This window comes from Elephantulus edwardii, unplaced genomic scaffold, assembly GCF_000299155.1.
Source record: "Elephantulus edwardii isolate Elephantulus edwardi_28Jun2011 unplaced genomic scaffold, EleEdw1.0 scaffold00322, whole genome shotgun sequence".
Classification (NCBI taxonomy): Eukaryota; Metazoa; Chordata; class Mammalia; order Macroscelidea; family Macroscelididae; genus Elephantulus; species Elephantulus edwardii.
Window position 1 is genome coordinate 1,229,991 of NW_006400072.1, and position 26,535 is coordinate 1,256,525.

The following is a 26,535-nucleotide window of genomic DNA, read 5'->3' on the forward strand; positions in this document are numbered from 1 at the left end:
TGTAACTGTTTGCAACGCTGTCTCAGCTTAAACCAGCTCTCTGTGGCTCCTAAGCCTGAACTTGACACACTCCCCTCAGGAGCTCCTCATGGTGGTAATTACTTGATCATTTCCATATTACAGAGGAGGAAGCCCTGGGCTCAGAGAGGGGAAGGTGGGCCTGTGACGGCAGATCACAGCAGTTCCTCTCCTGGGCTTCATTTCTTACTTCATGGAGCCACCACCCAGCGGGCTCAGGAAACCCCTCAGCACATTCACTGCTTCTGGAATTCTCCCCTGATTAACACTTGAGTATTTCTCTATAGTTCATGTTCTTCCAAAGCAGGACAAATGACAAAGACCCCAGTATCCAGAAACAAACGCTAAGATTGTAGGCTTTGACCAAACCCTGACAATAGGCCTGGACAATGCTCATAGCAAGTAACTTCCTCAGGCTCCTTTCCTGTTTTGATGCCCAGGGTCCAGGACAGGATGGGGCACAGGGAAACTGAGCCCTAACTCTGGTCTCCTGATTTCAGAGCAGATGTCCATTCCTTCAAGAAGTGACAGAGGTCACCAGCCAAGGGGTGCATCCACCTGGACATGTGCCTGGGTATCCCCCAAATCACAGGCAAAACCCTCAGCATCACCATGTGAGGACAGGATTAACTAGACCCACTCTCCACACGAGAAGCCTGAGCATGTGGGTGGGACAAAGATCACACAGGAAGAAGTCCAGTAGGACTGGGGACCAAGCTGTCTGACTTCCTGACTCCCCTGAATGCTTCCAAGTGTAGCTTGAGGTGGAGAGAGAGTGGTTCTGGACTGGCAACTGCTGGCCCCTGACCCACTTGCAGGCTCACCTTTGGTGGGGGTTACAGCAGGCACCATGGACCTGAGGTATTTGTCTGTGATAGTCCCTCACCCCAGCAGTCACATCCTGGTTGCTGTAGAGATGCCCTCATTCACCATCCCATCACCATGAACCCCCATAAGCAACCTGGATTGGCAGGAGGAGGCAGCTGGCAAAGAGTGAGGAAGGAAGCATTGCACTCAAGGATTCCCCCCCCACACACACACCCCACCCACCCACCCATTGGAAAATTCCAGCCTGCTGGCTGCCAGGCAGAGATAGCAACACAAAACGCAGTCAATCCTGCAACCTGCAGCCAGCGCTTGTTTCCAAAGGGAAAGGCACACACAGAGCTGGCATAGAGGAAGGGCAGAGAGGTTGGGAACAGGGTGAACAGAGGCTCCAGGCGGGCAGCCGTGGGCTCTCAGGGGTAGATGTCTGTCTCCACCTGGGCCTCCCCGTCTCCCTTGCTCTCGGGTTGCCAGCTGCTCTGACTGTGGAGTCGTGGGAGCATCAACATTTTGTTCCTCTGAATTTCTCAAACCCTCCAAATCCCACAATTTTATTTTCTTTTTTTTTTGCTTAATCTTCCCATTTTTGAAGAACTAAATCTTACTACATTCTTAAAAGAATTTGTCAAAGCATTAGAGAGAATTTATCAAATGCCATTTTAAGAAAGAATTAATAAAATTGTTTGCTACCATGATAAAAAAAATAATTTGACCAGCCACTCCCCCAATCCTCCCCTCTGCAATGTCTACAGGAGTAGCTATGTTATCTGTTCAGAGCACATCTTTCCATGAATTTTCTTGTGCCTTTATCACTACGTCTATGTCTAAAGACAGTATCAAGGAGCTCTGGTGGCCTGTTGTTGCGTATCTTTGAGTTAGGACTGACCCATAGCTGACCCTCCAGTGGGTTTTAGGAGGTAGTTTACTCGCATATAAGAAGATTGATCATCTTTCTCCCACAGAGCAGCTGGTGGGTTGAACTGCATGCCTTTGTGACTACAACGCAGCTCCTTAACACCTGGCCGTGGGAGAGCCTTCCCATATGACTTACAGCCTCTGAAAACCTCCTGGAGGGTCAGTTATGAATCAGTTCTAATTTGATGGTATAGTACACAACAACTACGAAAATATCAAGTAGTTCACGGAAGCCTGGGGAGCTCTGGTGGCCTAGTGGCAAGAAGCTATGCTGCAATCCCAAAGGCATCTGTGTACCAACTCTACGGTGCATAACAACAACAACAGCAACATGGAAACAAAGATTAATCTTATCAAGTTATAAAGATCCTCAGATGTGGCCTAAAATTCCCTGACCAAAGTACCTCATTACTCCAAGAGTTATTGCTCCAGTCAGTGCCAAGGAAAAAGGCCAAGAAGGAGAGTTGATGCTTTTGAGCTGTGGTGCTGGAGAAGAGTACTGAATGTACCATGGACTGCCAGGAAAACAAACAGATTCATCCTCGAGAGGATTAAACCAAGCTACTCCTTGGAGGCAAGGATTCTGGGGCTTCTTCGGACATACTTTGGACATGTTGCCAGGAGGGACGGGTCCTTGGAGAGTTACATCATGCTTGGGAGGGTGGAGGGACAGCACAGGAGGGGAAGACCCTCTATGAGATGGATTGATTCGGTGACTGGGGTAATCGGGATGGGTGTGTTAGAGGCGGTGCGGTTGGCGCAGGATAGAGCAGGGTTTAGGGTTGTTGTGCATAGGGTCGCTATGAGTCGCAAACGACTCGATGGCATATAACAACAAAAAACCCCTCTAACACCCAGAAGCCATGATGGAGCCACCAATTCCCTCAGCAACCCTGTGTGCCTGTTGCCGTCACTGTAGTGTCACTCTCCTCTGCACTATTTTTCTACACAGGGCTGTATTCAGCAACGACAGATACACTCGGGCATGTTTTTTCAACTTTACAGAAATGGAATCAGACTGCATGCAGCCTTCTGCAGCTCCTGTTCCCTGGTCAACATCATGTCTGGGAGGCGGAATCATGGATCCGCTAAAACCACAGTCTTGCATGACCAGTTTCCAAATCACAGGCTTTTTCTTCACAGGAAGATGTTCTTTTTCTTGCCAAGCGGAAGAATCTTGTAGAGACAGACTTTCCAAACCTGCCTCCCGGCCCTGGCCCCTGGAGCGGGTGGTGAGAGAGCAGGAAGCAGGCACAGCATGGTGATCTTTGGACACACGTGTGGGCTTCTGGGAGCCCAGCAATATCTCCTCTCTTCAGAGGACCCAGCATCGCCACGGTGGCTTGTCCTCGGCTTGGAGGACAGGGTTGGGTCCAGGCTCAGGAGAGCTAAGTGGCATCCCTGCCAGGCTACTGAAGTGAAATTGCTGCCATTGCTGGATGTGCTCTCAGAGCCCTGGCCAACGGGAACCTGGACGTCAGAGCTGGGACTGGGCCCACTGGCCACCTGTGCCAGGTTTTCTGTTGAGTGACTCTGTGGGCCCAGATCTTCAAGGACCACAGGATGAGGGTGGACTTGGCAGTGTTTGAACTCAGCAGGCAGGCTGGGGGCTGGCAGCCCGCAGGACCCTGGACCAGGTGCAGACAGGAATGGTCAGAGACAAAGGGTCTGTGGAGTGAGAGTGCCCTGGGGTTATAGGTTCCCTTCACCCCACAGATGCTCTATCTCCCCTCAACCCTCAAGTCCTGTACTTTCTCAGCAGGCAGCATGGACCTGTGGGTAAGACTTGGAGTTCTGAGCCAGCTACCAGATTTGCACGCTACCTCTACCTCCAGCTGTGTGACTCTGGGCAGGCCGGCTGGCCTCAGCCTAGGTTCACAGTGATACTCAGGATTAAAATGCTGGTGCAAGAAATGAGGTCAGACCAATGCCTTTGAAAAATCTCACCTACTGTCACCACTGTTACTGGTAAGGAAGGCAGGGTGAAGGAGGTCTGTGTCACCCACACACGAGAGGCAGGCACTTGCAACTTTCCTGCCACCTTGCATTGTCTCTGGGGCTGGTGACAGGTTTCGGCCTCATTCCTGGTCCCTGCAGGAATCACAGGGGTTAGTGGGCTGTTGCGGCTGCAGCCCAGCATGTGTGGGCAGCCACAGCTGGGTCCCCACCCAGGCCTTCCTGGAAGACGCTCGAGGACTGCAGCGCCCCCTTTGCTTGGGCCTCCATTTGTGAAATGCCGCATCACTCGCTCTGAGCTCATTCCAGGCTAGTCAAGGAAGGCATGAGGATGTGAAAGCCACAGCTCCTTCCTGGACGAAGGGAACACATGGGTCTAAACTCCTGCAGTGGTAAAGTCACATGCTTCCCTGCCCAGCCTTCCCTCCTTCCTTCTCAAAGTCCCCTCTCCTGGTCCCAAGGTGCAGATGGGGCTGACTCTACACCTAACCCAGGTCTGGTCAAGCTGAGCACCGCGTCCCTGGGCTAGTCAGGAACGGATGTGCGACACAAGCTGGGCCTCTAAGGAGCGGGCCCAGGAGGAGGGGAGACAGAAGAGCTACTCTTCTGAGACTGAACCAATGAGGAAACTGACTGCTTGAGAGAGAGAGGCCTTTGCAGGAGACAAATGGGACTCCCAATGTCCTCATGGGGGCCTCTGGATCCAGCCATGCCTGAAGTTTGAGAAGCATGAGAGTTTGAGGATGTATGAGCCAATATACTCATTTTTTTAAAGCTAGTTTAAAGGGATCTCCAGAGAGAAGAGTCCTAGAGGCCATGGAAAAGGGCCCAGCTAGGACTTGAGTCCTAAAGTCAGCAGTGCTGGTGGGAGAGAGAACACAGAATATGGGGAAGAAAGAAGGTCAGACCAGAGATCTGGGGGCAAGGACACTCGAGAGCAAATCTAGCAAAGGAGAGGGCTGAGGAGCCGCTGGTAAGGCAAGAAGACCAGGGCTAAGGGAAGAGGAGAGGCAGAGTGCTGGAGACCAAGGCAGAAGGATTTGGACACACAGGGGCCACAGCTGCTGAGCAGTCCCTAGGAGACCCTTGACGGGGCAGTCTGAGGGGACCAGTGTTGGAACCAGGGCCAGCGTCTAAGGATGAGGGAGGATGAAGTCAAGCATGCAATTTGGTGATGACCCAAAGGTGCTCCTTGGGGACCACTGGTGCTCTGCGTGAGGGATTTCAAGTTTGGCCCAAGGGATTCTCAGCGTCCCACTCCAGATAAGACAGCCCCTATTTTCTCAAGACAGAGGTGCAACTCAGCTTCTCTCAGTTCTTACCAGGCACGACACTCACCATTCAGCCCACCTCCAATGTCAGCACCTCAGCCAGGCCAGAACAGGAGTAAACCAGAGATTCCTATCTGACCAGGAGGCAGCTGGCAATGTCTAGAGAGCTTCTGGAGGAAGGACTAAGGCGCGCTCATTTCAGACCATGGTCTTTTCAATCACCCTGTGCAGCTGAGAGCTGGACAAGGAATAAGGATGGCAGACGGAAAATTGATGCCTTTGAGCTGTGGTATTGGAGAAGATACGGAATACCTGATGGACGATTGAAAGAACGAACAGATCTGTCTTGGAGAACGTGCAGCCAGAGTACTCCGTGGAAGCAAAGATGATGAAGCTTCGCCTCACGTACTTTGGGCACGTTGCTAGGAGAGGCTATTCCTTGGAGAGTGACATCATGCTCGGGAAGGTGCAGGGTCAGCGAAAGAGAGGAAGGCCCTCGATGGGATAAACTGACACGGTGACTGCAGCAATGGGCTCAAGTGAGTCAGAGATGGAGAGGACAGCAGAGGGTAGGTCACAGTTCAGATCCATTGTTCACGGGGTCACTGTGGGTCACACGCAAGGGCATCAACCAACAATAGAGAGGTGTTTGGCTGCCACAATGAGAAGAGGAGACATGCTGCCGTGGGAGAGGCCAAGGATGCTGATAAATAACCTCCGGTGCTCAGGACAGGCCCACAAATTATCTGTGTTGGAGAAATCAGCATAAGACCACTAGCTCTGGGGCCTGCATCCCAGGGGCACATCTAGTCCTATGGGTCTGAGCTGTGGGAATTGAACAAGCCACCCCTTCTTCCTCCCCCATCCCAAGCAGGGCTTCAGAGACGCCGCTCCAGCCACTAGCTCCTACCCCTGCTCCAAGCTGCCATCCCTCTCAACAGCCCTGACTTGGGGTTCCCACAAGCTGCAGAACAAGTGGAGCTGACCAATTTATGGCATGTGGAGTTCTGCCCTAGATTCCAGCCTGGAGCCCACTTGTATTTTCAGAGTCCTACAAGCACTGTCTGCTGGACTTCTCGGGGGTCTCCTGATTAAGAGTCCTCGCCAGGAGACCCTTCCCAGCAGGCACAGGTCTCCTCACCAAGGGCTGCATGTCCTCACACCCTTCCAGGCCCCACCGTGGTTGCCAGTCTCGGAAGCAGGCCATCTCCCCACCCCGCCCTGCCGGGGAGAGCAGGTCTGATTCCAGGTCCTGTCCTGGGGACCAACCATCTGTGCAGTGCTGCCACAGCCAATCAGACCCGGGCCTGAAATGATGAAAGGACAGTGTTTCCGTACCAAAATGTACCCGAGATGAGGGCTAAGCTTCAAGCTCAAGGATGTTCATTATAACAACAAGCTACCAAAACCTCACACAAATACTAAGGCAAACGTCCTATTTCGGAAACTAGCTAATACTATTTCTGTATGTGATGGGATATTATATAGCTTTCAACGATGCTTGCAAACATTCTGTTGATAATTTTTAAATTTCAAAAGCAGATTATAAAAGTGTAGGCAGCTCTGATGGCCCAGGGGGTAAGGAGATGTGCTGTCCACTCAAAGGCAGTTGGTTCAAGTCCAGCAGCTGCCTGGGTAATTCACAGCCTCTGAAAACCCACTGGAAGGTGAGAGAGGCATCAGTTCTGACTCACTGGCAATGAGCTTTTGTGTTTATAAAAGTATATACTCACCAAGAGCATAATAATATGACTGATTATGCGTATGATTAGAAACATTCTCCAAAGGCAGCATGCCTAAACGTGCTGCCTCTCGGAGTGTTGCAATTCTTGGCTAACTTTGGTTTCATTTTAAACAATTTCTACGACATGCCTGATTATCATACGGAAGATCATTACAGCATCACAACATGGCTAAAAACATGACACTAAAAGCGAGCGGACAAGGAGGCAGGGGCCGCGAGGGAGCGTCCACGTCTGTGGCTGGGACCTCATGCGTGGTTGTCAGCTTGGTAACCTGGGAAGTTGGCCCTGCCTTCTTTCAGCCTGGTTTGTCCTGGCCCAAGCGACACTCGGGTCCCATTCCAGAGGGAATGGCTTTAAACATTTGACACCTCACTTCCGGCAGGATGAACACCAGATCTCCACAGAGCTGACCCTCACAGGGACACCAGGAACAGGGGGATCACAAGCAGAACTGAAGAGTGGGTGTCCTAGGGCAAGGCCAGAGGGTACAGTGGTAGATAAAAGAAAGCCCACTGGACAGTGCAGGCTTTGGGGTATGGGTGCCCCCTTCACCAGCTGTGCATGTGGTCAGCTTCTCCACAAGGCCTGTGATCAGGGGACTGATGTCCCCCCAACCCCCACCCCGGCTTCACTTTCACTCTCCCCTAACACACCATCAACACTGCAGTTAAGGGATCCATTCAACCCTCAGCTCCAGGGTTACCCTCTGGTTCAGACTCTGCTGTGTCACCCTTGGTTCTGGGGAAAATGTCCCAACTTCTTCCCTCCTGCTCCCTGGTGATCCTGACCTTCACCTCAGGCTGTGTCCTGTCATTCCTGCTGCTCTCGCCCCACCAGCCACCTACCAGTTCCTGTCACCCCCAAGCTCTTTTGTGCCTGGGCTCCAGCCCTCACCAAGGGTGCTCTTCACCCCACATTCACAGACAGCCCCTTCCAGAGGCTCTGGGGGCCTTTGCTTTTGCACTTTCTTAAGTCTTTATCACATGGAGAGATCACGGACCTGGTCACCAGTTTGGTGTGACCTCCCCCATTGGGATAGAAGCTCCCTGCAGGCAGATGGCATCTGACAGAGCCACAGCTCTATCCCATCTGACCCCTTGGAAGTACTTCGTGAAAACCTGTAGAGCAACTGAATGAACCAGTAAATAATTTGCAGGGCGGAGAAACCTCAGGGCTGCTGTCTCTATCTGGGGTCTGAGAGAGGGGGCAGCCCCCATGATCCTGGAGGTGCCTGCAGCTCAAGTCCCTCCCCCAGTCACTAAGGATCATTGTGGCAGCAAAGAAGAGCAAGGTTCAAATTCCACCACTTCCTTGCTGTATACGAACGAGCAAGTCAGGAAATGAGAAGCTGCATTGCACTGGTAAGGTCTGCAGTTAGGGACCTTTTCAAATTATTGAGAAGCAATGATGTCAGTTTGAGGACTAACATGCATCTGAATAAGGCCATGGTCTTTTCAATCACTCTCTATGCATCTGAGAGCTGGACATGAATAGGGATAAGAGGAAAAGAATGGATGCCTTTGAGCTGTGGCGTTGGAGAAGAGCACTGAACATCCCACGGATGGACAGGAGAATGAACAGATATGTCTTGGAGAGGGTGTAGCCGGAGTGCTCTTTGCAGGCAAGAATGATGAGGCTTCGCCACACATAGTATGGACATGTAGCTAGAAGGGGCTATTCCTTGGAGAAGGACATCATTCTGGGAAGGGTTGAGGGTCTGTGAAGGAGAGAAAGACCCTCAACCAGGTGGATTGACACCGCAACTGCCACAATGGGCTCTTGTGTGTCAGGAAGAGTGGGGATGGCACAGGACAGGCCAAGGTTCAGATCTGTTGTTCATAGGATTGTTATGAGTCATACTCGACTTGACGGCACCCAGAAACAACAACAACAACTTGCTGTATGACTCTGAGAAAGTGACTGGACCCCTCTGGGCCTCTAATTCCCAATCTGTGAAATGGGTGAAGACATGCAGCGAACACCTGACAGTGAGGGTAGGGCTGGGACTTGCCCAGTGCAGGAGAAGTCACTTCACCTTGCATGTGTGTCTCCAGCAGAGAAACCCCAGTCTTGGGCAGGATCCTGGTCCTATATATAGGCTGTGTGACTCTGGGCTAGCGGTTTAACTGCACCGTGTCTTAGACCTTCTGTCTGTATGCTGGCACCTCCTTCAAGGGCTGCTCCAAAGATTCAGCGAGCTGACTCATGCTCCAATGGCTGCCTTGACCCGGAGCTAAGCCTGCCACAAGTAGATACCCAAGACGGAGCTTCCACTCCATGCCAGGCCCTGGCCCTCGAGAGACACACAGCCCACCGCTGCCTCCAACCTCAGTGAGAGTGTGCCCCTACCAAGCCTCTCCTCTGACAGGTAAGAGAAGGCAGGGAGTTGAGACAGGGTATGGGAGGCCAAGTTCAGATTCTGAGGGCGTAGTCAAACCCAAGCCTCTGGCAGGTTCTTTGCATCTCTTCCGCAGGGTCCTGGGGTGGTGGGGAGTGTCACACATTTGAGGAGGTGGCCAGCTGGTCTCGGCTGTAATGGGAGTGTGGGGCTGCCCACAAGCAGTCTAGGGCTTTGGCAGGGGGTGGGGGGCTGCACCTCATCACCTGTGGCTGGCCCGTGTGATCACCTGTGGCCAGGTAGAGAGGGCTCATGGTGGGCCTGGACGATGCATCTGTGGGCATTCCGTGGAGCAGGCCCCCGAGCTCCTCACCTAAAGCCTGTTTGTAGGTACTCTCTTCAGCTTTGAAACATCCCAAGGGCAGACCCAGTCATTCACTCAGCCCAAGCTGGTTCTTTACCTGCCACGCGCAAGCACTCTCTGAGGCCCTAGAACACAGCGGGTCAACAAGAGAAAAAAACCACTCACAAATGCTGTACTTGTGATATTGTAGCTGACTGGGGGAGAGGCCCAGGACAAGAGTAAATACATTGGTGAGATGACGATGATGGGTGCTGAGAGAACCCCTCCAACCCCAGGCTCGAGTGCCTGCTCCAGCTCAGGTGCCTACACCAGCACTAAAGGAGGCAGGAGAGATGGGCAGACCCCCAAACTCTTAGCTAGATGTCATCAGTGCAAAAAGGTCTCTCAGGCTCACTGGTCAGAGTATCCAAGATATATATGCCCACAACTGAGGAGGTGATAGTGGGCTCAGTCCTGCTTCTACCACACTTGTATCATAGACTTGGCTTGAACACCCACTCTGAGAAGAATGGGGCTGGGCATTGGCAACAGCGTGAGGCAGACTGTCTGCTAGGGAAATGTTTTTGATGAAGGCTGCCTGGTGAGGTGGTGAGTGCTGAGGGGTTACTTGGATAAAAGGGGATTTATGGCAGGTATGAATGCAGCAATTTGTGGGGTCACTTTTAATATTCATTTCAAGCCTGATGTCCTGTTCTAAGGCGGGACAGAGCAAATGCAACCCCCAAATCAGGCCACTGTGAGGGCAGTCCTCCCAGCACAGTCCAAAGCTGCTAAGCCAGGCCAGGTGCAAAGCATCAGGAAGAGAGTGCCTGCAGTTGATAAAACCCATCTTGTTATGGTTCTAGAACGTTCACGGCAAGTTGAGCTGTTAACACTAAGGGAGCGTCTCTCTGGCAGTTCTAATCCACCAGCAGCTCTGAGAGAGAAAGACAGGCAATCCTCTTCCGTGTGATTCGCAGCCTCAGAACCACAATGAGGCATCAGCTATGAGTCAGTTCTAATTCTGTGACAATGCGTGAATGAGTTCACTGTGATTTGTAGCCATTTCCAAAGGAAGTCCCCCACTGCTTTCTGATCCAGCTGTGTTAACCCATCCTACAGATGAGGGATGGAGGCTGGTCAAACCTGAGGCCAGGCTCCTGACACCTTGTCCATGGCCTATGGGTCAGGCAGGTAATGGAGCCAGGAGCAGTTGTCAGGTGGGCTCCTAAAGGTGGAGGTGATGCTGAACTCTCCCTGCTGGTTCCCTCCAGCCCTCCTTCCCGAAGCAGAAACTGTTCTGGGTACCTGTCAGCATGTTCATCCCCAGAGCTGGTGTGGGAAGAAACTCTACGGTCAGCAGGGCTGATTGGCCTGGTGACTGCATCCTGAGCCACCAGGCCAAGGAGAGGCAGCTGTGTCTGGTCTGGGGATGGGGTGAACCTGGGCAGGCACTCTGCCCTCAGACTTGAGTTCAAATCCCACTGCCCGATCACCTGCTTTGTGCTCTTAGTCTAGTGATGTATACAGCAGGTATCTAAGAAATGCTCACTGGCTGAGCAAATACATGAATGACCTCAAACCATGCTCAGCGGTCACCCCAGCGGCGTCACTGGGAACACGGGGTAGCGCTGTGCAGCTTCTGATTCTCTCCACACGCCTCGCCCCTTCCAAGTCTGGTAGAGATCCCATTCAGACAAAGTCCCTTTCAACAGGCTAAATCTGCACGGAGTAATTACGCTTACATCCACACTAATAATAGAGCCCCAGTTATTGCACTGAAAATGGAGAAATGCAATGTCTTTATTTAGGACGCACTGCTTTGGGCATGTCTGCTGTCAGAGACCTCTCCGAAGTGCTGAAGAGCAGCGATACCAGTTTGAAGAAGACTAACATGCATTCAAGCTATATCCTTTCCAATCACCCACTATGCATCTGAGAGCTGACCTAAGAATGAAAGAAGAAATGAAGTCTCTGAGCAGTGGTGTTGGAGAAGAGTACTGCATCCCATGGACTACCGAAAGAACAGATAGATAGGTCTTGGAGAAGATGCAGCCAGGGTGCTCCTTAAAGGCAAAGATGACGTAGCTGCCTCTCACATACCTTGGACATGTTGCTAGGAAAGTCTACTCCTTGGAAAGGGATGTCATACTTGGAAAGGCAGTGAAGGGCAGCGAAGGAGGGGAAGACCCTCCACTAGAAGGATTAACACTGGCTGTAGCAATGGGCTCAAGCGTGTCGGAGATGACGAGGATGGCACAGGATAGGACGGGGCTCCGACCCATTGTTCATAGGGTCGCTATGAGTTGGGCTCGACTCGATGGCACCTGACGACAACAATAACCATGATAGCTGTGAGGGGGATCACAGGAGGTGACACAGGTATCTGGTTACTGCCACTGTTACCAGCCTCCCAAAGCCCTGCCTTGCATCCAGGCCGGGTTAGCAGGAGGGAAGAGGTTACACTCAGCTAAGAAGAGAGTCCTTGGATCAGAGGAAGCCTGAGGGAGAATTTGCTGGGAGGTCCCGGAGGCTGTATGTCCACTCCAGCTGGCATCTCTCCTCTCCTCTCCTGTCCTCTCCTGTCCTCTCCTCTCATCCCCTCTCCCCTCCCCTCTCCCCGGGCCATTTTCCACACGCCACCTGGACCCATCCATCGCTGGCCTCCCAGGGCACCTGCCCCTGAGCCTGTTCCCATCTAAGGTGTCTGCACCCAGAGGCCCTGTGTCCCACAGATCGGAGCAAGTTTCACCCTTCTCAGGTCTCTGCTCAGAGCGCCCTCCTTCAGAGACTTCCCCTGGGTCATCTCCCACAGTTTTATTTCACCAAGAGTGTTTTCAATCATCCTGATTAATCGTCCTTCTTTCAACATCTGCTTTCCGATAAGAGAACGCCGGGTCCCAAAGTCAGGCCAGCACATGTCCCAATCATCACTGCATTTCCCAGTTCACGAACCGGTACCCAGCTTCACGAACCGGTACCCAGCATACAGCAGGCATCTAAGAAATGCTCACTGGCTGAGCGAATACACGATGACCTCAAGCCAGGCTCAGCGGTCACCCCGGTGGCGTCACTGGGATAACGGGTATTGCCGTGCCCCTTCTGATTCGCTCCACACGTCTCGCCCCTTCCGAGTCTGGTAGAGATCCCATTCAGATAAACTCCCTTTCGACAGGCTAAATCTGCACGGAGTAATTACGCTCACATCCACACTAATAATAGGCTTGTGATTATAGTTTATTTGCTGCAATTTTAGTTAATGGACCGGATAGGATATTTGCATCTGGAAAGCTCCCAGCTGTTTTGGGGGAGCTCCCAAATTCGCCCACCAGGAGGAAGAGAAGCACCGACAAACCATACCTGGGGGGACTGGCTGGGGGCCCACATGGAGAAAGGCCTGGGAGGATGGAGGTGGAGCTCAGGTGGCTGGCCTGGGGGGCAGCCTCGGGCAAGCTCCCCCCACACCTCTCAGCCCCAGCTTCCTCATCTATGCCCACCCCACCTGCAAGCTTGCAAGTCGGTTTTCAACTTGGCAGCCAGGGCAATTTCTGCCAGGACCCTTTGCACCTCATCCCAAGTTTCTTTAAATGGATTGAAAACCAAACATCAGCCCCCAACGTCATATAGTAAATGAAAAACTTGAATGTATTTTAAAGGGAAACTTGTATCACACTGGACCAGGAAAGCCTTAAGCCTACCTCCTGAACAAGCCACGCCTCCTCTCCCCTGTGTCAGAGATTAACCACTCCACGGCCTCCTGACTCACCTCCTCTCCTTCCAAGGCTGAGGCCCTCTGGGAGGGTATGTACCTGTGTCTCCCACCGGCTAATCCCGCTCACAGGCCAGGCCCGGGGCACTCCATAGAGGTCGAGCTGGCTGGATCCCGCACCCGGACGATGGAGCTGGACAGGTGGACAGCTGGCTCCTTCACACCCCGAGTCCCCGAGTGGGACCTGCTGTGCAGTAATCGCTGAGCTGGGGACACACCTTGCACCAGGCAAAGTCCACTCTACGCCTACTGCGTCCTGATCTCTTCCCTGCTTGTCTGCCCCTTGGGGACGTCATCCAGCTACGGCCTTGTTAAACCATCTACATTCTGATGACCCCCAAGCTTACACTCCAAGCCTCAGCCTCTGCTGCTTCACACTTGGTGGCCAGCTGCTTGATCCTGCAGAGAATTCACCCCCAGATGCTGCCTCACACACCTGATCCCGCAGAGAAGCAGGCTTCTCTGGGGTGTGTCCTCCCAGCCAAGGCCAGCTTCACCTTCCACTTGCCCTTTTTCTCCCAGCCACACCCACTCCTCTGCCCTTCCGGGGCCCTCCCTTGACGGCCTCACCCAGCTCCTAGCAGTTCTCTTCCCTCAGATGATTGCAACAGCCACCTCCCAGCTTCCTGGATTTTGCCCTGTCCCACAAAGTCTATCCTACAGATAACAGTCACACTAATTCTTTGAGGTGAGACCATATCCCTCCTCTACTCAGAACCCTCAGATCCCACCTCTCTCAGAGTAAAAACCAAGTCTTACGAGGACCCACAGGCCCGGAGTGGTGCTGCCCCTCACACTTGTATCCTGCCCCATTGCTCTGTTCTCTCTGTAGTGGAATGGCACGCAGACCCCTGTCTGTTCCTCCAGCCTGCCCCAGGACCTTGGCATGTGCTGTGCATTTTGCTCAGGGGGATATTAAAAACGCTTAACAACAGAGACTGGCCAGGACCACTCAGAAGAACCTCTCATACCCTAAGTGATAACCTCTTCATTGAGGATCCTGGGGACAGCAGAGGTGGGGACCATGACAGGACCGGACAGTAGAGCTGGGTCCTCTAGTCTGGGACTCAGGCAGTAGTCCTTAACTTACTGGCATGAGAGTACTTCAGTATTCTGATGTGAGAGCTGGCTGTGCTGGTGTGTGCCAATGAACACCTGCTCTGGATCGGCTAGGCTGGCTGCTCTCCCCGCAGGCTATGTGGTGTCCTTGCTCAGAGAACTCTTCCCAACACCCCTCGCATCCTGTCCCTGCATGGCTCTTCCCCTTTGCAGGGCATCACCACCAGAGCAATGTACACCTCCAAAATGGGAAGACTCCAAGAGTCTGTGTTGGAGCGCGTGGCCAGGGTGCTGCTCCTTGGAGCCAAGGATGGTGAAACTGTTAAAAGGGGCCAGGCCTTGGAGAAAAATATCATGCTGGAAAAAGTGGAAAATCAGTTAGCAAGGGAGAGGAAGACCAGCAACAAAAGGCATTGACACAGTCACTGTAACAGTGGGCTCGGCTACATCATAGGTACTGAGGATGGCACAGAACAGGGCAGAGTTCAGATCTGCTGTTCATAGATGGGGTCACTATGAGTCGTACTCCATGACGCCCAGCAACAACAATGAACGGAGGGAAAAACAAACAGTGGTACAAACACACAAAGAAGCATTATTTGACAACAAAAAGGAATGAGAATCTTGGTACATTTTCCCACATGAATAGACCTCAAAAACACCACACAGTGTGTAGTCAGGTTGTATGATTCCATTTACATAAAATATCTGAGATCGGCAAATCCAGGGACAGAGTGTAGTTCAGGGTTGTCTCAGGTGGGTGGGAGGCAGAGAGTGACCCCTGATGGACAGACTGGAGGTTTTCTCCTGGGCAATGAAAATGTTCTAAAATTGACTAATACGGCTTTTTCTGGACTGGGCTTTGCTTAATGAATGCAGATGCTCAAAGTTTCTGAGGGTCCTTCAGCAAAAGGGATGAGCTTGTGTCCTCAGAGGGCTGGTTCAACAGGGACTGGCAGGTCAGCAATCGGCTGTCCTTTGGGGAGACTGGGCATGAGGCATGAAGCTGCTGGCTTACACACTTTCACACAAAAAAAAGGTTGTTGGTGACATGACTGTAAGCGGGGGGGGGGGGGGGAACCTTCCCACAATAGAAATATGTTCTAAAATATACTAATAGTAGTAGAGATCTGTGAATGTGCTAAACCCATTTTATTTTGTGAATTTTACCTACAAATTCTATTTTTTCACTTTCAGGAAGAGGATGGGTTTTATCTGCTCTTTTTTGGTTCAGTGTCATCTCCCAGTGTGACAGAATTTTGTGAGCGACTAAAGGAAATTAGCGAGCAAATGAGTGGCTAACACATCAGCTCCAGGTGCAAGTCTGAGGCAGGCCCAGGCCCTTTCCCTGTCCTGCCTCAATGGCTCCCTCCCTGGGCCTTCTCTGGATCCTTGGCTGCAACCGCATTGGCCATAGCCTTTGAGAGCAGGGACTCCAGGGTGCACATGCATTTGAGACCTGGAGAAGTGGCCACAATGAGCCCCTTACAGAGTGGACCTGGCATGATCAGCCCCAGGGACCACCCTTTCCCCAGCTCATTCACCCCTCACTACAGCCTGGCCCCAGGACAACTGGACACTCAGAGTGGAGACGTCCCAGGGTCCTGGTCTCTATAGCAAGGGCACATAGGGTCAGCACACAGCAGAGCCTCTAGGGTCAGGACAGAGGTGAGTGTCTGTGTGGTGCAAACTCCCTACCTCTCTTTCTCACCTGGATCCTCACTTTCTAAGGCCGCCTTCTCCAGTGGTTCTATAGCAGCCACCCCGAGGGGGTGGGCTGGGCAGTGATCCCATTGTGGGACTCAGGGGCGTCAAATGATCCAAGAGAGGGCCCAGCAGGAGGCCACTGGTCAGGTCAGGGTCCTCGGGGCTTCTGAGACTGTCCTGCCCTTGGACATTTCTGGATCTTTTCCTTTTAGGGGCGGCTAAGGAGTCAAGGATTCTGAAGCTCCGTCTGACATACTTTGGGTATGTTGCAAGGAGGGACTGGTCATTGGAGAGGGACATCATGTTTGGGAGAGTGGAGGGGCAGTGAAGGAGAGGAAGACCTTCGGTGAGATGTATTGATTATATGACTGGAGAGGTAGGAGTGAGTGCGTTTGAGACAGCGAGGTTGGCACAGGATAGAACGGTGCTTAGAGCTCTTGTACATAGGGTCACTATGAGTCACAAACGACTCGATGGCACATAACAACAATGGCCAACCAGAATGGATTGATGTGTTTATTATTTTCACAGTCATGTTTCCTAAAAAAGTACTTAAATTATGTGATACATTTATATATTCAAACATAAAAATTAAAAAAAAAAAAGAGCCTGGTTCCCACTCTTGTGTTAAGCGCCATCGGATTGGAACCACCCCATAACTGAGCCTTCAGTGGGTTTTCAGAGGCAGCTAATTGCACAGGAGGAGATTACCCATCTTCCTCCCACAGAGCAGCTGGTGGATTTGAACCGTGTGCCTTTGGGTTGGCAGTGCTGCTCTTGACCACTAGGCCACCAGAGTTCCTTCCCACTCCTGTTATTATGTCTTAGTTATGTAGCCCCATATGTAAAGGTAACCACATTTATTAGTCTCTTGGGAAACCTCCTTTATAGGGATTTTTTTTCTTCCCAAACAAGCAAATATTGGGGGGGGGGTGGAAATTAACAGATATTTCTCCAAAGAAGACACACAGCCAAACAGCACATGGAAAGATGTTTAACATCATTAGTCATTAGGGAAATGCAAATTGAAGCCCTAATGAGATGGCACTTGATACCCACCAGGGTGGCTCTGATCCAAAGTGCAGACAATAACAAGTGTTGACAGGGCTGTGGAGAAATCAGAGCCCTCACGCATTGCTGGTGGGGATAAAAAAATAGTGCAGCTGCTGTGGAAAGCAGTCTGGCAGTTCCTCAAAATGTTAAACACGAAGTTAAAAATATGAACAAGCGACTCCATCCCGAGGTAGATACTCAAAGGACTGAAAACACATGTCTACATAAAACCCTATCCAGTGATGCTCACGGCAGCGATGCTCCAAGCCATCAGGGAAGAGGCAAGCCATATGCCATGCAAGGGAGAAATAAGCAAGAGGCAGTGTAGACAAAGGAGGGAATATTATTTGGCCATAAAAAGGGAAGAGTACTAACGCATGCTACCATATGACGAGCCTCAGACACATGATGCCAAGGGAAAGGAGCCAGCCACAAAAGAGCACATGCTATGAGGTTCCCTGTACACAAAATGTTCGAACAGACGAATCTAGAGAGACAGAAAGTACAACACTGGTTGCCTGGCCCTGGGAGTTCGTGCAAGGAGAAGTGACTGCTAGCATATGTGGTTCCTTTTGGGGTGATGAAAATGTTCTACGATGGATATCGATGATGGTTGCCAACACTATGCTGCCGAGTTGATGGTGAGTCATTGTGACTTTATGAACGTGAGATCTGATCTAAACCCGGTCCTGCTCTGTTCCGTGCTCACCAGCTCCCCCACACTCGACCCCACTGCTGCAGTCACTGTGTGAGTCCAGCTTGTCAATAGTTACACTCAAAATCACCGAAGTTTACATTTGGTTCATATGCTGGGGTGAATGGTTGGGAATTCTGAAGGACACAGCCAAGCCACCTGTCCCTTCCTGCTGCTGGGCCATCCTAAGTGTGGCGGGAGGGCTGTGTCCCTGAGCTGGCTTGCCCCTTTCTAATGTGGGATCCACAATCAACATCCATGGTAACAGCAGTCACGAAGTCAAAAGATGTGTTGCACTGGGAAAAGAAGCTGTCAAAAACCTCTCCCAGGTGCTAAAGAGCAACAGTGTCAGTTTAAAGACTAAGGTGTGACTGATCTAAGGTGTAGCTGATCCAAGAGTTGCTTTGTGCTTTTTTAAAAAAAAAATTGTTTCCTATGAAGAGCAATGGTGTCTTTCTGGAGACTAAGGTGCGTCTGATACAGGCCATGGTCTTTTCTATCACTTGTAATGCATCAGAGAGTTGGACAATGACTAGGGAGGGCAGAAGGAGAATTGATGCCTTTGAGCTATGGTGCTGGAGAAGAGTATTGAATATACCATGGACTTCTAGGAAAACAAACAGATTCATCCAGGAGAGGGTTAAACGAGGCTGCTCCTTGGAGGCAAGGATTCTGAGGCTTTGTCTGACATACTTTGGACATGTTGTAAGGAGGGACCAGTCCTTGGAGAGGGACATCATGCTTGGGACGGTGGAGGGACAGCGCAGGAGGGGAAGACCCTCTATGAGGTGGATTGATTCAGTGACTGGGGTTATCAGGATGGGTGTGTCGGAGGCAGTGCGATTGGCACAGCATAGAGCAGAGTTTAGGGCTGTTGTACATAGCGTCGCTATGAGTAGCAAGCGACTCGATGGCACATAACAACAACAATGTATGAGAAAGTAAGGATAACTCTATGCTTTTTGAATTTTAGTGTTGGAGACTAATATTCCATGAGCTTCCAAAAGAACAAACAAGTCTTGATAAAAGTACAACCATGGTGCTCCTTAGAGGCAAACATGGTGAAACTTTTTCTCACATATTTTGGGCATGTTGTCAGGAAGGACCAGTCTTTAGAAAAAGAGATCTTGCTAGGAAGGTGGAGGGTCAGAGAAAGAAAGGAAAATCATCAATAAGAGAGAGGAATACAGGGACCGTTACAATGGTGAGGATGGTACAGGAGAGAGCAAGGTTCAGATCTGCTGTACACAGGACTGCTATGAGTTGATGCCAGCTCGATGGCACCTAACAACAACAATGCTGGTGTGACACTGTGCCTAAGGCATGAGCTGCTAACTAAAAGGTCAGCTGTTCGAACGTAACAGTGGGACAAAGAAGTAGCAGCAGCTTGCTTCTGTAAAGGTTTCCAGCCTCAGAATCCAAATGGGGCGGCTCTGCTCAGTCCTACAGGATCGCTATGACTTGATGGCGGTAGATTTCGGTCTAGTAATGCATTTGCAGTTTCTTCTGGGCGTGTCCCTTCATCTCTTGGAGCCTTGCTGTCTTCATTTATAAATGGGCATGCGAAGGATGGCACCCACATCCAGGGGTCATGGGGAAGAGTGAGTGGAATGCTGTAACTTCTCAGCCTGGCATTGAACACGGCCTGTGCCTGAAGCATGCTAGTGATGACCTATTTGGGAGCCTGGAGTACATGATGGCAGGGAACACGCTTAGAGGCCCTTCATTTTACAGAGAAGAAAAGGAGGCTTAGGGAGAACCTAGGACTTTTCCCAGAGTGGTGAAGCTAAGCGTAGACCTGTTAGTGACCCCCAGCCCCATGCTTGCTGCTCCATTCACTCAAGCCTCTTTCACTTTGAGCACAGACACTGCAGAGGCCCCCTCTGGTCACCAGGAGGCAGGCTGGAGGGCACACTCGCTTCTACATGCTCAGCTGTGCCATTTATTCCTGCCTAAGCACTTGCTATCTTTCTACAGAATGCTCTCCCTCAGAGCCCCAGCGGGCTGGTTCTTCTCATTATTCAGGTCTTAGCTCACTTGACATTCTCAGAGAAGCTTCCATGGCCCCCTGTGTCTCCTGCCAGCCGCTATTTTATCATTTGAGTTATTATCTTCAGAACACTGATCACTCATTGATGACCAGTAGCTGTTGATTTGGCCTTGAATTGTGCATGTTGGAGTAAGCTGTGCTTCATGGGGCATTCCAGAGGTAGAATTGGGAAGGGGATCACCAGACCTTTCCTCTGAGTCTCCTCTAAGCAGACACACTCTGCCAACCTTCCCGCTGGCAGTGGAGCACGCTAACCACTCACATGGCCCAGGGCTGCCCATCACCCTCTGGAAGCATTTTATTTATTTATTATTTTCATTATCTTCCTTGGCAAAGCATAAGACTCCATGAGGGAAGGGGGTTTTTAATCTGTTTTCTTTATGAAAGTATCTTCAAGGCTTAGGATCGTGCTGGCGCGATGGCACTGAAACACGTTTGATGGACGAGTGAGTGGGCTCACAAGGTGAACACTGGAATGAGACCCAGGATAGAGTTTCCAGGGGTCTGTACTGCTGAGTGGTGGGCGCTCTTCCTCCTCCGCCAGCTCTCTTTGCGGTTCCCTTCTTTGCAGTTATTGCAGCATAGAAAGCTGTGAGGTCCCGTCAGGGTGGCAAGGGGCACCCAGGATGTGCCAGGGCAGCCCAGCTCCGGGCCTCACACAGCCCTGTCCCTGTGGGCATCACTCAGTCAGCTGCCAGCCCCTCTGTGCACTTCAGGCTGTTCCTGATAAGGGTTGGAGCACCAAGCTCTCCTCCCCCACAGCTCTGACAGAGAAGCAAAGGCAAAGCACATCAGAGTACATGCATGTGGCTGTGGGTTGTTTAAACCTCATCCCAGATCTTCTGCTTAATCCCAGACACCCTCCTGAGTGATAAGAAAGGGGACGATCCCCCTAGGTGGGCTCCCAGTGAGCAGGAGAGCCTCCTGAGAGGCCAATGTCCTCAGAGGTGAGGCATGGGAAGGTCTATAGGTCCAGGGCAAGGCTGAGAGCAAGGGGAAGCCAGTCCAGCAACTGTGGAGATCAAGCTGACCTGCACTCTTGCAGGGTAGGACGGTCTAAAGGGAAGTGAGCTCCCTGTCCCTAGGACTAAGCAAGCAAGGCTCTAGCAGGGGCAAGAAAAGACCACCGCCACTCCGCAGGGCCTCCTAACACTTGGAGGTGTCTGCACGAAGTTTTCAGGGAAATTCTGAGGTTGGCACTGCCCAACGTCACTGGTGTAATATTCAAGCCTGCCAGCAGAGGGCAGAGCTCCTCTGCGGCACAGTCCTGGAGAGGGCTGCGAGCGAACCACACGTCCCTGATGGCCACAGTGGCCTGGAAGCCTCATCTACCACTTCCAACGGGCCTGCCATCCTGATGATGAGCCCTCATCTTCTGACAGTCCAAAGTCTTCCTGTTCCCTCATGCTCCAAGCCAGGCGAGGGTGCCTCCTGCGTCTAGCTCACAGCCTCCAAGGATGTGCTTCTGTGTGGAGCACTCCCCACACAGGGACTTGGGTCCTGCCAGAGCCCACACCAGTGCTAATTCCCACACTCGACACAGTGCATTTTTTCAGCCTCGGAGCATTTGCCCATGCTGTTCCTTCTGTCTTTAATCGCATCCTCCTAGGTCTTTCTACACTCCTCCTCATTTTGCTCTTCGTTCAAAAGTCACCTCCTTAGAGAAGCCCTCTTTGATTACCAGGTAGCTCATCCCCACGTCATATCTGCAACTGGACAATCCTGGCCGCATTTCAGTGCCCAAGACTACCTCATCTCAGGCCTATTTATCTATTTCCCCAGGGGCTGGGTTGAGCTCGGAGGTCATGTCTACACTCCGAGCCCAGCTCAGGGCTGCACAGACTAGGCCTTGAACTGGGCATGTCGGTGGGAATGTGACCTGGTGGGTATGCACGGCCAGCGACACGACACCTCTGCCTGAGCATCCTCTATTATTACAACTTGTTCTATTGTTGTTGCGTACCATCAAGTCAGAACTGACTCATAGCTGACCCTCTAGTGGGTTTTGAGAGGCAGTTAATCCTACAGGAGGAGTTTGCCCATCCTTAACTCATGGAGCAGCTGATGGGTGTGAAGAGCAGGGCTTTGGGATTGCAGAGCAGCTTCCAAACCACTAGGCAGCTTATTTTTATCTTTATCCTTTGGCCAAGGCCCTCTGTTACTCTGCGACTCTGGGGCAACAATGATGAGTCACTGCCTATCGCTGGCTGTTCACCGGCAACTTAACAGCAACACACCCTGATAGGGGGTAAGCAGGACGGAGATACACCACTCCAGGAGAGGATCAGAGAGTCAATCCAGCTCTATTTAATTGGGATCTGCAGTGGACTTATATGTGAACATGTAAACAGGAAGACCGGATAGGGTGGGTTTACAGACATGGGACATGGAGATTGGTTAGGAGAACCTCAGCTTAGTGCAGACCACTGTCAGCTCAATAGACATGGCAGCCTTCTTCCCAGGTGGCGAACTTTCTCAAGCGGGTACAGCCAAACACAGGGGAACTTTCTCTGCCCCGTATTAAAGGCCGTTGGGAGGCTTGCACTTATCTGGAGCTTAGGTGACCTGTCCTGGCCAGAGGCCCTCCCTTCCTCTCCAACATTCCACAACAAACGCCACCAAGTCCTGTACCACACAGTGTGCATTCATACCTAGTGTGCATGGGCTAGTCCAGAGGCTTCCAGCCACAGGCTCAGAGGTGACACAATCCACTGCCCTTCAGATCTTCTAGCGCTTTCTCGCCCTCATCCCTCACTCCTATGATCCAGGTGCCAATGCAACATATCTAAACGCGGCCCATTCCTTCACTGCTGCACCTCCTCCTACATCCACTTATCAAGTGGACAAATCAGTCTTTGCAGGATCCCTGTAACTTCTGGTCCTTGAAGGGGGCTCTTCTGATGAGCATCAACACATCCACATCTCACATGCCCTCTAAATTTTCAGAGTGTTTTCTATAGGTCCATGCCCCACATGGTTTAACAGTCCAATTTTCCATCACCCATTTGCGTGCCTGTGATTCAGCCCAGCTGTTGACCAACTTCAGCTTGCCTGACTTCTTTATTAAGGAAGCTCTCAGGGCCTAGTGGGTAAGGAGTTAGTGAGGCTGCCCAGACTTGGCTCATTCATCTCATGTGGGATAAGGGGCAAATTCCAGACATGGGGACACAGGATTGGTGGGGGGGGGGGGGGCTCAGCATAAAGGACAACTGAGGTGGGACAGCTCAATCACCAACTAGCTCTCATCCTTCCAGGCTGGGAAGCCTGCTCTCCACTGCTAGTCCACACAACTCGTGGTCTCTTCCCATTCCCAGTGCGTTCCAGGTCCAAGGCTGTTGGACTGGCCCAGAATGGCCAATTAGAGCATCAGATACCCCTGTCCTCAGTGATTGGTTCAGGGGTAGACACGTGGTCTAGGTTGGGCCTTCCTCCTGTGAGGTCTCTGGAGCTGATGGGACTGTGGACTTGGAGTTGCTGTCACCCTCAAGCATGTGCCTGCCCAGGGTTGAAGTCAACACAGAGGGACACAGAGACAAGGGATGAAGAAGTCACTGAAAACATCTTATTGGCACCCAGATCCTGCTGCATCTGAAGACACAAACTCTTTAGTTATCTGAATTCCTTTTGGAACCCTGGTGGCATAATCTATAGAGAGCTGTGCTACTAACTCTTGTTCGATTTACAGCCTCAGAAACAGGAAGCTGGAGGGTCAGGTGGGCTCAGTTCCCATTCAGTGACAATCAAGATTTTTACTTAACAATTTAACAACTTCTTTGATAAGAATGACAGAAGAATCAATGTCTTTGAGCTATGGTGCTGGAGAAGAATATTGAATATACCTTGGACCGCTAGGAGAACAATTTCATTCTGGAGAGGGTGAAACCAGGCTGCTCCTTGGAGGCAAGGATTCTGAAGCTCTATCTGACACACTCTGGACAGGTTGCAATGAGGAACCAGTCCTTGGAGAGGGATGTCATGCTTGAGAGGGTGGAGGGACAGTGCAACAAAGGAAGACCCTTGATGAGATGGATTGATTCAGTGACTGGGGTAATGAGGGCAGGTGTGTCAGAGAGGGTAAGATTGGTTCAGGATAGAGCAGGTTTCAGAGCTGTTGTACATAGGATTGCTGTGGGTTGCAAGTGACTCCACGGTACGTAACAGCAGCAGCAGCAGCAGCAGCATCAACAACAGTGTAATACTTAGGGAGTTGCACTGCTGATCCAATGGAGGCATCTCTCAAGTGGTTTGAATCCACCAACTGCTCTGTGGGAGAAGGGGGGACAATCTGCTCTCGTGTGATTTACAGTCTCTGAAAGCCCCGCGGAAGGTCAGCTAGAGGTCGGTTCTGACTTGATGGCAATGAGTGAGTATGTGTGACCCTTCAGAGTCCTCACTGATACCCTAATGATACCAGGTGACGCTGAACACCACGGGGAGAAGCTACATTCTGTGATGGGAGAGGCCACTTCTTGGCACAGCTGTGCCAAGCATCATCCCCGGGTTAACCTGTGAGGCAGGTACTTCCGCTGCCCCACTGTACAGGTGCAGAGACCAAGGCAGTTAGGGACCTGCCATTCCCCAGATGAAGGAGCTCCAGCAACCACAAGCTTGGGTCTCTCTCCTATGAGCCTGGTCCTAGGAGGAGGCCCTGCCCTGCTGCTTGTAATAAGCTGTGTGGCCTGGGGGAAGCAGAACATTTTCTGACCTCTGCAAATTCAGGGGAGGGAGAGCAGCGTTACCGTCAATCACCACCTCCCCAGCGCGCGCGTGTACGCGTGTGCGCGCGTGCGTGTGTGTGTGTGTGTGTGTGTGTGTGTAGACAGTTACAACAGGAATTTCACCAACATCAAATCACACAGCTGGAGCACAGCAGGCGCTAGAGTGGGCTAGGAATGTTTTATTAAGGTGGTTGACCAGGACGCCACTCCTTTGGGACTGCACTGCCTGAGTTCTTCCCATCCAAAGCCAGTCTGCATCCCTGTCTGTCCGTATGTCTCTGCAGCTCAGGAGCACCTTCAATCAAGGCAATACCGCCCTCGCCGGAGGTCAGCCTGGTGTGGTTCCTCCCTGCAGCCCCCTCAACACTCCTTCACAATGCTGGTCTCATCCCCAGCAACAGCAGCCCTCCAGAACTCTCAGGCCCACCCCACCTCCTAAATTAGAGGCCCAGGGAGGCACCGTGGTGGAGAATCACACCACCTGCCAGGGATACTCCACGATGTTAGGGATACAGCAACTTGAGCACAGGGTATTATAGAAATACATCCCCTATTAGCATGCAGTCATCCTCATTTAGGGGCCTTCCTCGACAGTCACCCCCTACCCCTCGCCATCTGGGGCTCTGCCCAAAAGGGACACTGAAAAGCAATCACCAGCCATTCAGGGAAGGGGCTGTGAAAGGAGTGGGCTGTCCTCTGAGGAGGTGCCAGGCCTCCACGTGGGGCCGGCGATTTGTGAGGCTCCAGATGCCACGCACAATGCAGTCTGATTGGGGGGGGGTGGCAGCTGCGGCTGCAGAGCTGGGCGGTAGGGGACATGGGGGTGGATGACGATCCCACAAATCTGCCAGAGCAGGGCTGGTTGGAAGGGGTAGGGCAGATCTCATTCTCCAGCCCCAAATAATACCCCTGAGCCAACTGCATGAGAGAGGGACGGGAGAAGACATCAAGGGAGAAGGTGGCAAGATTGACAGGAGCCCACACTGGTTCATTCACTTTTGTGAGCATTTGCTCCTCTGGAAGACACCACGAGAGGGGAGAGAGTTCTCAGAGTCATCTAGACCTTGTGCTTAATATCTGGCTCTTCCACATCACTTGGGGGCCTCTGCTTCAGTATTTACATACATGAAATCGATTGGTAAGAGACAAAGAGAAAATCCTGTGGGTGAAAGTGCCAAGCACTGTTCCTAACACCTGTGCTGTGAAGCCGGAATAAACCCAGAGCTGACCTCAGTGGATTTTCAGAGGCAGTAAATCACACAGGAGATCAACCTTCCTTCTTCTCAAAGCAGCTTGTGGATTAGAACCATGTGCCTTTGGAGTTGTAGTGCAGCTTCTTAATACTAGGCTACCAGGGCTCCCTTCTTGACACTTAACAGGTGTTTATTAAGTGTGGGTTTGGCTTCTGCCCCCCCTTTTCTTCTTGTTAATTCAGACATTTATTGAGCCCCTAATGTGTACAGTGATCTAGATAGAGGGAGACAGGCCCCCAGGCTAGGTCTCTGTTTTGGGGAAGGGGGCCACAGGCCTCTAAGTGATCTCAGTACACAGACAGTGCTATAAGAACTAGTCATTCATTTGCTCACTCATTCATTCATTTACTAATTCAGCCAAATTGATTAGAGCCACTGCCTATTAGGCCATGAAGGACACAGACTATTTCCTCAAGGGACTCCAAGTCTAATAATGTTGTGGTGGTAGTTGTTGATTGTCACCGAGTCAAGCATGATTCATAGCGACCCTATGAACAAAAGACCTTAAGTCTTTTTATAACTATTATTTCTAAGTTCATAGAGTTTCCAGAGGCACATTGTTTAGGAAGTGGATGCCAGTCCTGCTTCCTACTCTAACAGAGGTCAAATAATTCTGAGGCACAGAGGCTAGAAAATGTATTGAGAAGATGCAACAGAGGAAGGGCAACATGAAGTGGGTTTTAAAGGATGCATAGGAGTTCACTGGAGAGATAAGAAAGTAGTTATCAGAGAGAGAGAACAGCACAGGCAAGCATAACTGCTTCCTGGTTCTTTGAAGGATTATTCAGGCGATTATTCAGATGAAGGACAGGCAACTCAGC